Source organism: Symphalangus syndactylus, chromosome 10 (genome assembly GCF_028878055.3).
Source record: "Symphalangus syndactylus isolate Jambi chromosome 10, NHGRI_mSymSyn1-v2.1_pri, whole genome shotgun sequence".
Lineage (NCBI taxonomy): Eukaryota > Metazoa > Chordata > Mammalia > Primates > Hylobatidae > Symphalangus > Symphalangus syndactylus.
In genome coordinates, this window is record NC_072432.2 from 80,574,467 (window position 1) to 80,592,322 (window position 17,856).

General features: G+C 33.9%; 1 long non-coding RNA gene across 1 annotated transcript; it reads left to right on the forward strand.

Annotated features, from left to right (window-relative positions):
• Positions 1-780: 780 nt before the first annotated feature.
• On the forward strand, positions 781-12,553 carry LOC129491692 (uncharacterized). Its single transcript, XR_008660592.1, has 3 exons — positions 781-838; positions 7,830-7,891; positions 12,244-12,553. It is a non-coding gene; the product is annotated as an uncharacterized lncRNA (long non-coding RNA).
• The last annotated feature ends 5,303 nt before the right edge of the window (positions 12,554-17,856 follow it).

Below are 17,856 nucleotides of genomic sequence, written 5' to 3' on the forward strand. Positions count from 1 at the left end.
GGTTATGGTAGTTATAGAAAAAATATATAAACAAAAACTTTTAAAAATTATTCAACAATATTAGTAATCACTTTAAATGGGATTGCTCTAAACAGACCAGTGAAAAAATATCATCAGATTTTATACAAAAAGCAAGCCCAAATCTATGCTGTCAAAAAAATAAATTGACTTTTAACTATAAAGACTTAGATAAGTTCAAAGAAAAGGAATAAAGGATGATAAACTAGGTAAATACTGATTTAAAAAGCTGGAGTAACTATATTAATTTTGGACAAAATAGACTTCAAACCAAGGAAGATTATTAGAGATAAAGTGGGTCATTAATGATAAGTAGGTCAATTATTCTCTAAGAAAATATAGTAACCCTAAACATGTATCGGGGAACCTGCCCCGATAGTCACATAGGTTCTTTTCTATTTTCCTTAAGCGTTGGCCGACTTGAGAAATAAAGGGACAGAGTACAAAGGAGAGAAATTTTAAATCTGGGCGTCCGGGGGAGACATTAATTGTTATTAATTGGATATATTATCTTACGTTTTGCAACATTTATCCAAACTTTATGTCTTAAAAGAAACCCTGCTTAGTCAAGAGCTATTACGCCATATTTGCCTGCTCTCCAGTATTTATAAAAACTATTTTTGAACTTTTCATTTCAATGGAAATAAGACAGGAAGCATTGTAAGTTAGACATATGTATTTACTCTTTTAAAAATATGTTTTTAGGGGCAGAGCAAGATGGTGAAATAGAAGCCTACACTTTTCATCTCCCCTGCTGAAACACCAAATTTTAGCAACTGTCTGCACACAGAAAAGCACTGTCACAGGAACCAAAAATCAGGTGAGCAATCACAGTACCAGGTTTTAACTTTATATCACTGAAAGAGGTATTGAGGAGGGCAGACAAGAAAGTCTTGAATCACTGATGCCACCCCTCCCAGATCCCCATGGCAGCAGCGGAGTGATGCAGAGAGATAATCTGTGTGCTTTTGGAAGGGACAGTACAGCAACTGAGGAAATTTACATCAAGCTCTATGCTGCCCTGTCACAGTAAAGAAAAAAGCTCTGCCAGGATCAGCCAGCATCCATACATGAAGAGAGCATTTGGAGCAGCCCTTGCCAGGTATTGCCCTTTTCAGTGGTCAGAACTTCAGTTTCTCAGCAAGCCACACCACCATGGGCTGAAGTGCTGTGGGGTCCTAGGTAAATTTTAAAGGCAGTCTAGGACACAAGGACTGTAATTCCTGGGCCACTCTTAGTGCTAGGCTATGCTTACAGCCAGTCAACTAGGGTGGAACATGACCAGGGAGACACCAGCTGAGGTGGCTGAGGAAGTGTGTTAGCCATACATCCCCCCAGGCAACGAAACTTGCAGCAACAAAAGTGACTCCTTTCTTCTGCTTAAGGAGATGACAGTGAAGAATAAAGAGGACTTTGTCTTGCATCCTACTTGCCAAAGTAGGATATCCTACTTGCCAAAGTGGGATAGAGCACTGGGCAGAATCATTAGGCCCCTATTCCAGGCCCTAGCTCCCAGATGACATTTCTAGACACACCCAAAAGGGAATCTGTAAAATTAGAGATTAAAAAGGTGACATTACAACTGATACCACAGAAATTCAAAGGATCATTAGTGTCTACTATGAGCAACTATATGCCAATACATTGGAAAATCTAGAATAAGTGGATAAATTTCTAGAAACACACAACCAATCAAAACTGAACCATAAAGAAAACCAAAACCTGAAGAGATCAGTAACAGGTAACCAGGTCAAAGGTGTAATAGAAAGTCTCCCAGTAAAGAAAAGCCTGGGACCTGATGGCTTCACTGCTGAATTCTACCACATATTTAATGAAGAACTAATACCAATCCTACTTAAAGTGTTAAAAAAAAAAGAGGAGGAAATACTTCCAGATTCATGAGGCTAGTATTACCCTGATATCAAAGCCACAAAAAGATACAAAACAAAATCACATGCTAATATCTCTGATGAATTTTAATGCAAAAATTCTCAACAAAATATTAGCAAATCAAATCCAACAATACATTAAAAAGATTATTCATCATGACCAACTGACATTTATCCCAGGAATTCAAGGATTGTTCAACATATGAAAATCAATCAATGGGAAACATATCAACAGAATGAAGAACAAAAACAGTATGATTATTTCAATTGATGTTGGAAAACCATTTGATAAAAGTCAACATCTTCATGATAAAAATCCTCAAAAAACTGTGGATAGAAGGAACATACCTCAACATAATAAAAGCCATATATGACAAACTACAGCTAGTATCCTACTGGATGCGGCGAAAACTGAAAGCCTTTTCTCTAAGATTTGGAACACGACAGGATGTTCACCGTCACCACTGTCATTTAACATAGTACTAGAAGTCCTTGCTAGAGCAGCCAAATAAGAGAAATAAATAACATCAAAATTGGAAAGGAAGAAGAATTATTCTTCTTTGCAGAGGATAGGAACTTATATTTGGAAAAACCTAAGTATTCCTCCAAAAAACTATTCAAACTGATAAATAAATTTAGCAAAGTTGCAGGATACAAAATTAGCACACAAAAATTGGTGGCATTTCTATATGTCAACAGTGAACAATGTAAAAAATAAATTTAAAAAGTAATCACATTTACATTAGCCAAAAATTAAATAAATACCTGGGAAATAACAAAAGAAATGAAATTTCTTAGGCTGGAGTGCAATGGTGTGATCTTGGCTCACTGCAACCTCCACCTCCTGGGTTTAAGCAATTCTCCTGCCTCAGTCTCCAGAGTAGCTGGGATTACAGGTGCACACTACCACACCTGGCTAATTTTTGTATTTTTAGTAGAGATGGGTTTTCACCATGTTGGCATGCTGGTCTCAAACTCTTGATCTCGTGATCTGCCCACCTTGGCCTCTCAAAATGCCAAAAGTACAGGCATGAGCCACTGAACCCAGCCAGAAGTGAGATTTCTATAATGAAAATTATAAAACACTGATGAAAAGAATTGAAGAGGACACAGAAAAATTGAAAGATATTCCATGTTTATGGATTTGAAGTTTCAATGTTGTTAAAATGGCCATACTGGCTGGGCATGGTGGCTCACTCCTGTAATCCCAGCACTTTGGGAAGCCGAAGTGAGTGGATCACTGGAGGTCAGGAGTTCAAGACCAGCCAGGCCAACATGGTGAATCCCCTTCTCTACAAAAATACAAAAATTATCCAGGTATAATAATAGATACCTGTAATCCCAGTTACTTAGGAGGCTGAGGTAGGAGAATCACTTGAATCCAAGAGGCGGAGGTTGCAGTGAGCCATGATTGTGCCATTGCACTCCAGCCTGGGTGACAGAGCGAGACTCTGTCTCAAAAAAAAAAAAAAAAAAAAAGTTCATACTATCCAAAGCAATCTACAAATTCTACAAATTCAATGCAATCTCTATCAAAATACCAATGACATTCTTCACAGAAATAGAAAAAATAATCCTAAAATTTATACGGAACTGTTAAAGACCCAGGATAGCCAAAGCTACACTAAGCAAAAAGGTCAACACTGGAGGAATCACATTACCTGACTTCAAATTTTACTACAGAGCTATAGAAACCAAAACAGTATGATATTGGCATAAAAACAAACACATAGATAAATGGAACAGAATGGAGAACCCAGAAACATATCTACACACCTACAGTGAACTCATTTTTGACAAGGACATACACTGGGGAAAAGACAGTCTCTTCAATAAATGGTGCTGGGAAACTGGATATTCATATGCAAAAGAATGAAACTAGACTCCTATATCTTGCCATATATAAAAAATAAACCACAATCAATTAAAGACTTAAATCTAAGACCTCAGGCTATAAGCTACTACAAGAAACATTGGGGGAAATCTCTAAGATATTGGTCTGGGCAAAAATTTCTTGAGCAATACTAAAATGGACAAATGGCATCACGTGAAGTTAAAAAGCTTCTGCACAGCAAAGGAAACAATCAACAAAGTGAAGAGACAACCCACAGAATGGAGAAAATATTTGCAAACTACCCTTCTGAAAAGGGATTCATAACAAGAATATATAACTGGCTCAAACGACTCTCTAGAAAAAAAATCTAATAATCCAATTAAAAATGGGCAAAAGATTTGAATAAACATTTCTCAAAAGAAGATATACAAATGGAAAACAGGCACATGAAAAGGTCCTCAGCATAATAGATCATCAGAGAAATGTGAATCAAAACTACAATGAGATATTACCTCACCCCAGTTAAACTGGCTTTTATCCAAAAGTCAAGCAATAACAAATACTGGAGAAAATAACTCTTATACACTGTTGGTGGGAAAGTAAATTAGTGCAATCACTATGAAAAATAGCTTGGAGGTTCCTCAAAAACTAAAAATAGAGCTACTATACTATCCAGCAATTCCACTGCTGGGTATATACCCGAAAGAAAGAAAGTGAAAAATCAAAGCGATATCTGCACTTTCGTGTTTGTTGCAGCTTTGTACACAATAGACAAGATTTGGAAACAACCTAAGTGTCCATCAACAGATGAATGGATAAGGAAATATGGGATTTATACACAATGAAGTACTATTCAGCCCTAAGAAAGAATGAGATTCTGTCATTTGCAACAGCATGGATGGAAAAATAAGCCAGTCACAGAAAGAGAAACATCACATGTTCTCACTTATTTGTGAGATCTAAAAATCAAAACAATTGAAGATAAGAGAATAGAAGAATGGTTACCAAAAAAGCTGGAAAGTGCAGAGGTAGGGTGTGGAAGAGGTGGGTTGGTTAATGGGTACAAAAGAAAGTCTTAGAAAGAATAAGTAGGAAATAATATTTAATAGCACAACAGGGGGGATGATAGTCAATAATAATTTAGTTGTACATTTTTAAATAACTAAAAGAATATAATTGTATTATTTCTAACAGAAATGAGACATTCTTTTAGGGATGGATGCTTAATTTTCCACTATGTGATTATTATGCATTTCATGCCTGTATCAAAATATGTCACGTACCTCAAAAATATAGACACCTGCTATGTGCCCAAAAATTAAAAATAAAAAAATTTAGAAAAATAAAGATAAAAATACAGTTTCTTATTCAATATCATTTTGACAACAGTAGGTTTACAGATATGTATATATTATAGATATGGTAAACTACTATTATAATCCATATCAAATATTTTCCTTTTTAATTCTTTGATCACTTGGTTTTTATAAATCAGTACCATAAATTGATCATTTTTACCAATATGCAAACTCTTCTAATAAAATCTTCACATTTTAGCTTGGCACAGAGATACATGGAATAAAGACCTCATATCCAGACCTTCACTGTGGCCAAGCAGAACCATCTGCTGTGTGGAATATAAGTAAAAATGTTACACACATGTATTCTTAAACGAAGAAGTTACACACTTATTTATATATTTCTCTTTCTAATAATGGAATGTGGACATTATATTTGGAACTTAGAAAGGCATCTGAAAACATGAGGCACAATTCTTACATGTCAAATACTAAAGCAGTCACAGAAAGATGCCTGAATTTTGTGATCATAGAGCTACCATAAAAGTATTTGACCTTTGATAGCTGAGTTTTAGACTGTGTTAACACAGAGAGAAATAAACTTCTATAATTTTAGGATTATAGTCGCTAAAAGAAGAACATGATTACAGGTAGTAAATATTTGTTAGGAAGGCATTTACCAGATAATTACATATTTTTTGTATTTTTATATACACATATCATATATTTATATAAACAGTTATACTTAAAGACATATAATGTATACTTTTATATGTTATGTTTATGTATTTATGTATATATATGATCACATGCACACACACATATAGAATAGGCAAGCCTTTAAACCTCATTACCATAAACTCATTATTAAAATTTATAGACTCAATCTTAATATCTCCCTAAAGCACATCCATGAGTACCAGAAAAAAAAAAAATACCAAACTTGTCTTTTTAGGAGAAATGAAGGTATAGTTGAAGTAGCGATCAAGAGAAAAAATATATATTACTGTAAAACAAACAATTTATATAATGCAGGATAGACTGTGATTATGTATTTAACTTAATTGGTCTGATGACTTACATGTGTAACTGACTGGATATCACCAAGCCCAGAAATGAAATACTTAAATCAAATTTTGTTTCTGCATAAACATCCAGCATTATGAGAAATAGGAAGTAAAACTAAATAAAAATTAACTGAATAAAATCAATATGTAGTTAATAAAATCATACTATATAGACCATATAGTGCAAATAAGTCAGTAACCATATCCAGTATATATTCATTCAAACACCACATACTGAGTATATGTGTGGAATAAAATTTTTAAAGCCATTATTTTGGATCTCAAGTTCATAGTCTAAGAAATAGAATGATACACTAAAGCGTAGATTAAGAATAAAATATTTCTGTTTTTACTTTTTAATTCTGCATTAAGAAAGTTATCTTGCTATTCTTGCTCTTCTCTGAAATGTGTGGTAATATTTCCTATAATCTCTATATAAACTTGGTCACATAGAGCTGTAGTTACTGTTTGTGAATATATTGGGTGAAGAAATTCAAAATTAAAATCAGTATTGAATGTTTTTCACTCATCTCCACCTCAACCTCGTATCTATCTTATTAATTTATGTGATATTACATAAACCACCTGTTTGCTTTTCAGTATAAAAATCCTGCATTAAAATAAAAATTCTGATGATAGCCAGGCACGGTGGCTCATGCCTGTAATCCCAGCTATTTGCGAGGCTGAGGTGTAAGGATCACTTGAGGCCAGTAATTTGAGGCTGCAGTGAGCTGTGATTGTAGCACTGCACTCCACCCTGGATGACAGAGATCCAGTCTCTAAACAACAACAACAAAATGATGATGTTTCTTACTATGTATCTACCTGCATAGTACATATCTATATGTATCTATATTTGCATTTATTCTTAAATTTATGTTCCATATGTAATGTGGGCCAAAATTACACTCCATATAAAGACTAGAAGTCAACTGCCTTATTATGAATTGGTATGCATACTTTCCAATATATTTTTTAATGAAACATCAAGAAAGTACATAAATAACTACTATCATTAGTAAAAAAGCTCATGGGAAGAAGATTGTATAACCTCTTCCAGAATGTTGTATTTGAAGACAAAGTAGATGGTAATACTATGCAACATTCTAGAGAGAATGGCTCAAATAATACTTTTTAGTGTCTATATTATATAATGATTGCATAGTATATAATATTATTTTCAGATATATAAACATCAGTAATCATATATGTGTGAGTTATGAGCATTCATCATATTTAATAGAAAAGAAAACAAAATTTTTGATTTGTGTGTATGTGCACCGGAAAAGTATATATGGAAGCAATGTACAGATTTCTGCCTGTGTAGCTATCATGTATAAATCGTAGTTTCACACCAAGTGTGCTGGGGGTGCAGGAATAACCACATTTTTATAATTTGAAATTTCCTCTATTAACCTTAATTATCCAAATCAATTGGGAGTTGATTCTATGTGAATAGCTCCAGAGCAGAAGTCACTTTCATGAGGACTCAGAGGAACCATCATTTATGTGTAATCAAGTATGTTTTGTACAACAATGGCAAAACACTTTAGAGCAGCCAATCTACAGTAATAAATATGATGAATTCCCAACTTCAATTTAATTTTCCTCTTTGGAAATATGAGGATAATCATAACACCAATCTCAAATAGTTTTTTTGTTCATTTATTCATTTGTATTTTATTTGTTTATTAGTCACACATTCTTTTCTCAAATTGAACAGTGACAAGCAGTGCTAAGATGCTTTGGGTACTTCAGTCAACAAGCTGCCATCTTCAACATGGGGTGAGTGTTCCACTGGGTGTATGTAATAATTTTCCAAGAGGCATTCATTGCTTTTGAGATATCCACTTCCAGTGCTCCTCTCTGCTAACGCTAGTTCTCCTAAGAAAACATCTGTGATTGTGTCCTTTCTCATCTGACTGTCACAAATTTCCTTCTCTCAGATTGTAAAAGGAAGATATGTCTCTAACACAGTCCCTAATTTTGATCTTACCCAGGATGCAAAACAATCAGGAGTGCCAAGAATGTAACACTTGAAATATTGGTGTCAGTAGTGAGAAAGTGAATGACTTTAATGAGTGAGTAACGAGTCATTTTATAAAGCAGGAGGTTTCTAACTCTTTCCTTTCAAGAAAATTGAAGGAAAAAAAATCAAATTTTCAGCTAAAAAATCACAAAATAATTTTTGATGATAGAACAGTCTTATTTTTGGTATATAACTCAGATGGCGACAAAAATAATTGACTTACATTGCTGTACCCGTATGAATTTTTTAAAAATAAAGTAAAATAACAGTGAAACCTTTATAATCTAGTTTGCTACATGAACTAATTGAAGAAAAAATCTCATTAAATTAAAAATATATTCCAAATTAATAAGTACATTCACATTATTATTTTTATTAACTGTATAATATGATAAATTATATATTAATAATTAATATAATATTAACTCAATCCAAAAAGAGTAAATTTTAACATAGAGAGGCTTATAATAAGAAAAAATGTTATTTGTTGGAGAAAATGTATAAATGGAAGCACACAATTTATTACATTAGAATAAAATTCTAAGTCAACAAGTATGGAAAAAATAGCTCAAAAAGATTATAATCACTAATTATAATTACATCTATAAAATATGTTAAACAACGAATATAATTATTTTATTTAAAGATATTAACATTTTAAATTGAATAGAAATTACACCCTTTGTCATTAATTGAATATACAATACAAATGTTAAACCTCAACTTGTAAGTATGAAGAAGCTGTTAAGGTGTTTTTACAAAATTATTTTAATAGTGGCAGTACAATCAGGAGTTCTGAAACAACTAAATAACACGACTGTCTTTTCAAGAGGTTACCTATGATGGGAAATGAGAATGTAAGATAAAACTGAAAGTCTAGCCTGGCGCGGTGGCTCACACCTGTAATCCCAGCACTTTGGGATGCCGAAGCAGGCAGATCATGAGGTTAGGTCAGGAGATCGAGACCATCCTGGCTAACACCGTGAAACCTTGTCTCTATTAAAAATACAAAAAATTAGCCGGGCGCGGTGGCAGGCGCCTGTAGTCCCAGCTACTCGGGAGGCTGAGGAGGGAGAATGGCATGAACCGTGGAGGTGGAGCTTGCAGTGAGCAGAGATAGCGCCACCGCACTCCAGCCTGGGCGACAGTGCGAGACTCCGTCTCAAAAAAAAAAAACAAAAAAACTAAGAGTTGATGTGGCTATAATTTTGCCTAGCACAGTGTAAGCAAACAATGTACTTCCTCTCTATTACTAACAATGAAAAAGAATTAAAATTTAAGAAATGTTTAATTTCTGGATAATAGAGAATAATTTTTATAGCCATATATGTATATATTTAGAAACAGAGTCTTGCTCTGTCACCAAGTCTGGAGTGCAGTGGCACCATGATAAGCTCACTACAGCCTCTAACTTCTGGGCTTAAGCAATTCTCCCACCTCAGCTTCCCTAGTAAATGGGACTAGGTCTGACTATGTTGCCCAAGCTGGTTGCAAACTCCTGGCCTCAATTAATCCTCTTGCCTCAACCTCCCAAAGTACTGGGATTATAAGCATGAGCCGCCATTCCTGGCTCGATTCCATCAGATGAATTTGATGTATTTTTTAAAATTTTTCAAACAGTTATTTAAGTATTGAGAAAAGATTATGTTAACAAATTTCAAAATTAATACTTTATGTGGTATATTTGTAAGGTTTCTTAAGAGAAACCAAATCAATAGGGTGTATATAAATATGTAGAGATTTGTTCTAAGGAATGGAGTCACACAATCATGAAGTCCTGGCAAACGCAAAATCTGATGGAGAAGGAGACTGGCAGGCTGGAGAATAAAGACAGAGTTGCAGTCCAAGTCTACAGACCCATAGCAAACCAGGAAAAGTCAGTGTTGCAGGTGAAGTCCAGATGTAGTCTGCTAGTAGTATTCCATACTCTCCCTCAGGGTAGGTCAGACTCCAACTGACTGAATGATACCTACCCATGTTATGGAAGGCAATTTGCTTAACTCAAAGTCCCCTGATTTAAATGTAAATATTATCCAAAAACACCCTCACATAAACATACAGAATAACCATATATGTAGGCACCATAGCCCAGCCACGTTGACACATAAAATTAGCCAGCGCACATGACTATATTAAATTAGTCTCAGAACAATGGTATAAAATGGATAAAATAATTTAGGTTACAGAAATAGGGACACCATATCCACAAAGCTTAAAAGGACTGTCTCCTGCCTTAATTATTTCCAGGTTGTGTTTAATTTTTTTTTTATTTTAGAAAATTAAGACACTAGATTTTTAAGGGCTAATTTTTCTAAAGATAGTATCATTTTCAAGAACTTACACTAAACGTATCCTGAATTACTTCTAAAAGCCAGTCACAATCATACCCTCTTCATTAGTATTAAGTATTATATTATGGTTCCTGTTATTGGGCAATTTAAAGTTCTTATGCCCTGAATGAATCATATGTGCTCTCTTGGTATTGAATTTAACAAATTGAGGTTCTCTATTTCATTTCAAATAAGTTACTTTATTTTTTTCTTTTGTAATAAAAGGTCACAGCATTTTGTAACTTAGAAAGATAAGATGATATTGAAAGTGCACTGAAGGTCAAAATGACATAAATTGGGATAAAAATTAAGACACAGATGTTTTTCCAATTCTCCAAAAAATCCAATCCCAAACAGTGATAATCAAATGCAACTGTTCTATTTATGTTACAAGTGTGCTAAGGCATGTTATGCAATAATTTAAAATACTCATAAAATAAATGAAAGTGGAATACCTTATCACAAAGGAAATAATGAGACTGGATGAGAAATGCTAGCATATTTTTGAATATCATAAAATATGGGCACATTCTCTCTTGTTGGCTAAAATAATGACATTGGTTTACATGAATACATTTTATTTTCAAAGGTAATGATATTCTAGTTTCATTCAAATCCTCATTTAGGATATATGCCACACTCATACTTTATAACTCAATACATATTGTTCAATTGAATGTATTATACATAAAGTAAGCATGTCAAATTATGATTATTGTACTGATGAAGAGTGAAGCCTTATTGCATTTAGCAACACGAAGAGACTTGTAAGTGCTTGGAAACAATCTGATAGAGAAAACAATATATGAATTTTAAAGTGAGACCAACATGACTAAAGACACGGTTTCTGTGCATTGCTGTGATGGAAAATGTATTCAACTCTCCTGGCATCACTTTCCTCCTGTGATTTTTTTTAATTCCTTCATCACTTCAACCAATGTTTATCATCCACCTCCCACATATTAGGAAAACAGCTGTATTCTGGAAGTATAGAAGAAAATAATTTGATAAATTTTTTGCCTTCAGAAAGCCTATTGAGAGACATAGATATAAAAACACAAATAGAATAAATTTCATTATAGAGATAGTCACACATTCATTCATTCATTCAACACATACTTAATGAGCACCTATGATGTGGTACAGACATTTATTTTTTATGCCGGTGATACTGTGATGAAATAATGTAAAAATCCAAACTCATATAGGTTTTTGCTAAGTAAAGGACACAGAAAATAAATAAATATTCTAGGAAGATACATATATTCAGGCAAATTAAGCAGAATATAACCTCTCAATCTAATATTTAACTTTCCAAAGCAGAAATTACTGGATAGAAATAAAAAGAGACACATTATTTATTTAAAACAAATACTATATGTTAATTATGTATTACATACACATTATATAATTTATGTATCATAAGTGTGTGTGTATGTGTGTATGTGTGTGTGTGTGTGTGTGTGTATACATATTTGGAAAACAGTAAAACAGAAAAAGGAGAGAGTAAAATTATAATGTGTGAGGAAAGACCTCCGTAGTATAGTAGCCCTTGATCTATGGCAGGAATGAAGCAAGGGAGGGAGCCATGTACATATATATTTACAGAAAAGTAATCTGGCATTTACAATTGTCAATGTAAAGTTCTTGCAGGAATGCATCTGAGTACACTAAAAACAACAAAGAAGTTAGTGTGGCTCAAGTAAGAGAGAGGGAGTGATAGGTGATAATCATTTTCAACAGGGCAACCTGATTACCCAGCTATTTTCCTCTTCTAGGCATACAGAGCAGTTTTCAAGCCTCTATAGAAGTCATCTTACAGGGAGTCTGAGCCAGTGGAATGCAGTTATAGTGATATGTGTACTCCCAAGGTAGCCCTCAATGCTCCTACTCGGAAATACTCATACGTTGCCTCTGTCTTGAAGCAGAGGAACTCACAACCTAAGAAGCCACAGGCTTGAAGACGGCAGAGCACAAGATGGCAGAAGTTTGGAACGAATTACTACTTGGAAGAGAAGCTCTTATTTACCAACAAATATATTTTGGAATTTGCATGAGTAAGAAATAAATCCAATTATGCTAACATTATCATTGAAATTAGAGATGTTTCTGTTAGAGTAGCTATTGTTACCATAGCTAATATAGATGAAGGTTATGTTGATTTACCAGCAGCCAGATTGAATAGGAAATTTAGGCCGGTGTAAATCCTCACCTTTCCACCCTTTTTCAGGTATCCCTGATCTCCCTATTTTGCTCTAAACAACCTTTAATCAACAGTGCCTTCGAGGTTCTAACATGTATATTTTTTAATGTTTGTTTTTCTTATCTGCTTCCCCTGACCAATGTATATTCCACAAATATAGAAATCTTTGTCTGTTTTGTTCACCAATTTATCTCAATCACCTAAATCAGTTCTTTGTATAGAAAACTTGCTCAATAACATTGATAAAAAATTGGCTGACTCTTATTCCAAAGAAAAATGATGCTATTAATTTTACTAAAATTAAATATTTTTTTACCAAACCAAACCAAAATATACAAAACAAAAACAAGAATCATGCTATCTTATGCAAACTGCTTAAATTCAATACTTTATATGAATATACTAAAACTTTAATGAAAGTAGTAAGAAAACCTATAAAATGTATTCATTTATTTTTTATTAGGTGGTTTTACTTTTTAAATCAGTGTATCCCCACTATCTAAGCACAGAAATTGGCAGTAATGGTCCACATCATTATGTCTTAAAAATTACACTATGCTTATCTACCACTTTTCTTCCTTGAAAAGAAAAGAAAAAAAATCTTGCATTGTTGAATAAAATCACTGTTTTAAAAAGAATTGTTAATATCTGCGTTCAAAGGGAAAATTATATCCCAGTACTACTGCAATTTATGATATTTATTCCAGAATCAGTAGAATCTGTACATTTCTAAAGAATTTTAAATGTTAAGTCTATTACATTGAAAAGAGATTTTGAGTAAAACCATGACAAAAAATGTAGTTTCTAAGTAATTTCCTTTAGTTGAAGAGAGGTATATTCTATGAAAGCAGACAAGGACAAGGAGGAATTTACTGTCTGTAGTTATAATACCATTTCCTACAGAGTGATTCAAGCAGGTGGAATAATTCCAGACATAGGAAATGTTTTCTTAGTAATACCTCTAAAATATATGCACTTCCAACATTTTACAAATGCCAGGATTTCCACCTCTCTGTCTTTTGTTTGTACAATTTCATCCTTACCATTCCAGGAATAAGGACAGATTACTATTTCTTTGAGGAAATGACCAAATGGAGGCCAAGATACTAAAAATTATTATTTAATTTGCACTGTTTAACACAAGTGTAGAACCTAGATATTTTGGTTTCCAGTATGGTGTCCTTTCTATTTTTTCATGTGCGCACCTTCTCTGCTGGAAAAGGTGAAGAAATTTAATGTGAAATGTGTAAGCAAAATATATATTTATGGTAGCACTCACATTGAAAGAAAGAAAAAGGACAGGAAGGGAAGGGGAGGGGAGGGGAGGGGAAAGGAGGGAAGAGGAGGGGAGGGGAGGATGGGGAAGGGAGGGGAGGGGAGGGGAGGGAAAGGGAGGGGAGGGGAGGGGAGGGAAAGGGAGGGGAGGGGAGGGTAGGGAAGGGAAGGGCGGGGAAGGGAAGGGAAGGGAAGGGAAGGGAAGGGAGAAAATGAGAAAGTTTGAAAGAAATAGTGTTAGGATGGAAAATAATAAAAGGAAATCTAGTCAGTATTAAATAATGAAATACTAGTAAAAGAAATGTGCCAGATCAAATGATTTCCTGACTTTTTAGGAACAAATAAATTTTTTTATTTTTAATATCATCTACTCATGATCTTTGAAAATCAAACTTAAAATATACAAATCTGGAAACGATTAGTCATAATTTTAAAATAGAAATTAAAAAGTTTATGAATGGCTGGGATAAATTTTACAGTACCTGTTTTGAAATGACTTAACTGATTTTCTTTGACATATAGAAAAAATCTGAATCTCTTCCTGCATGTACCCCAAGGAAGCCTGAGAAACATCTGATAGGTAACAAAAATGAAGGAAAAATATGTTGTTTTTGAGAGATGTTTGTTAATTGGTTGGAAATGTTTATTTTAATAGTACTCAGAAGCCATGGATCTTTATCCATAATATGTTCTCAATGACTGCTGTTTAGCAGAAGTTTTTATTGACTTCCAAAAGAGGGAACAGCATAAAACATTTGCTTTCTGAAATACCAGTAACCATTTTCTCTTCAGCTGCAGCAACGTATTATTTTGAAATGAATTTGGGGCTTAGGAACCAAAAGAACGTAGTTCAACTCCTGACTCCATCATGGGGTAGCCCTGTGCCTCTACCTAGTCCCTGAACTTCTGCAGTCTTACTTTCTCCATTGAGTAAAGCAAATAAGTAATGGTAATTACCTTTGATGTTGTAAAGATTGACTAAAATAATGGATGGGGGAAATGACTGAGATATAACAGATTTCCAATAAATGTTGGCCATTATTAATTAAAATAAATCTGACATCTTGAGCCTAATTGATTGGTCTCAATGTAATGCTTTCACAAAAGTAGAGAAGCAGCAATAAAATTTCAGATGTCACTATATAAATAAATGGTTTGGACTTGAGATGCAACTGCGTAGGTGGACATTCTTGGATTTAATTGCAGAAAATGTTATTTATGTTTAGGAGACTATTAAAGAGATTACAGCATAATCTCATTAGTTTTCCCAAAAAGGAGGTTTGACTCACAGTAATCATTAAAAGTGATGTGTAAATTATAAGTGAAAGCACCAGCATGACATTAAAATTATTTTAAATTTCATTTTTCTGTTGTTACTTCCTTAATTACAATTTCAGAAATTATTACAATTAAGTTACTATAGATTTTAACCTACATATTTGGAAAATTATTATTTGGAGAGTGCTTAAAATGGTGCCTGGTACACACAATATTATATATACACACACACACAAACACATAACACGCACACACATATGGGGGACAGAAGGAGAGGGGGAGGATACATTTACACATGCATACATACATAGCACATATTAGGTATCCAGCTGCATAGATAAATGAGTAGAAAGAGAATGTCTTTGTCTGTTTTGTGTTGCTGTACAGGAATACCTGAGGCCGGGTAATTTATAGAGAAAAAAGGTTTATTTGCTTACAGTTTTGTAGACTGTACAAGAAGCACAGCATTAGCATCTGCTTTTGGTGAACACTTCAGGGAGCTTCCAATCATGCTGGAATGCGAAGGAAGCAGATATCACATGGAGAGAAAGGAGGTGGCAGGAGAGAGAGGGGAGGTGCCATGCTCTTTTAAACAACCAGCTCTCACGTGAACTAATAGAAAGAGAACTTACTACCACAGGGAAGGTACCAAGCCATTCATGAGGGATCTGTCCCATGACCTAAACACTTCCCATTAGGCCCCACCTCCAACTTTGGGGATCTCATTTCCACATGACATTTAGAAGGAACAAAATTCCAAACTATATCAATAATCATAAGTCTTTTTTTTTCTTAGTGGGGTGTTTTAAATACACGGGACACCCTGAGTTGATAGTTTTCTATTCTAATATACATAGACACATACTAATCATTTCTAGGGTATTTACTTACCCTGCATTTTTTTCATAGAAAAGGAAAATAAAACATTTCCTTTTAAGATAGCATGTTTCCATTTCTTGATTTTTAAACAGAGACACAGATGAATTACATTATTGACAAGTAATCAGTTTTAGATAGTAAGATAAATTTCATGTGCTGGAAAAGGTAGCTGAAGTGTGACAGTTGCCTTGTTTCTTCAATGACTGATGCTTTAAATGCTTAAAAATGAGAACCTAGAACAGCCTCTCTAAACAACCAAATTATAATGGAAGTACTGAAATTCGTCAACTAAACTTTTTACTTTTCGTTTGTTCTCTCATGAAGTAATTATTTTCTGTTTAATTTATATTATCTCAAAATGTTTTATTTTCTACAAAAGAAGTTAAATATTTAATTTTATTTTTCTTTAAAACCCAAATAAAAAAGCACTATGGCAAAGAATGTTTGATGCTCAGAAATGAAAAAGAAAAGAAGAGTTGTGCCCTCTATCTTTGAACATCAGCTTTATTAAGCCTTTCCAAATTAACGACATTTGAACAAATCTCCTGTTTTTTATCATCATCATTTAATAAAAAATAAGGCATTAAAAGACAAGTAGTGAAAAAAGCATAATCCCAGAATAAATGAAAAATTTGCTGCATGAAAAATCCACCAAAGAGTATTTTCATATTTCTCATAGTGCATCTAGCTGTATACTAACACTTGCAAATAGCTGGTTTAGATTTTTTCACCTTTTTAAAATGTATAGCATAATGGAATGTTAATCTTACAAGTCATAGAATCTCAATGAATGCATAATTAAAGAAATGTTCACCTGAGAATCATAGAATCTCAACCTATAAGGAAATATTATTGAAAATCTAATATCTTGTGTGCTTGCTAAAAAAAAAGAAGTCATTTTATTGTTTTATCATTTTACAACAATATCTCATATCCACCCTCGCCACTCTACTTGTCTTCTTGTTTCAATGACTGATTTGACCTTCAGGGTCTCTAAAGCCCAACTTCTCCACTTGTCATAGGAAATTACTTTCTGCATCCTTCAAAATTGCAGTTGACCACCTCTCTTCTGGAACATCATTTTCTCTTGAGTCATTTCTATCATTAAACAAAATGCTCTAGAGTTTTCTGTCTTCACAAATATCTACTTTACTTCACAGCCCTTCGAAACACAAGTTCTCTGCTAGCAAGATTTTCCTAAAAGCCTGTCTCCAGTTCTTGCCCTTCTCCTCCTAAGAACTTTCTAATAGCTTCCGCTTTGAATTAGAATAAATTTCAAAATACTTACACAGCCTACAATAACCTCTATAAAGTACACCCTGGGGCTTCTCCAAATTCATTTTGACTACTCCACATCCCTTACTTATCACTGTGTACAGCCACACTACTCTTCTTTCATGTCCTTAAATAGGCTCGTAGCGTTTCTGCTTTAAGGATCATTGGACTTGTTTTTCCCTCTCTCTAGAAAGCTCAGCCTTCAGATATTAACAGTGCTATCATTCAGATTTCCATTCAAATGCCATTATCCCCAGAGACCTGCAATACCCAGACTTCCTTCAGTAGCATTGCCCACCACTGTCACCCTCATCGACTATCTTACTTTCTTCATATCACTATCCACAATTGACTTTTTACTTGTTCAATACTTGTCTTATTACCACTCTGGGATACAAGTAAAATGAGAACAGGGACCTTTTCTGTTTTATTTACTGATAGACGCATAAAACAGTTTCTGGTACATAGTAATAGGCAATGG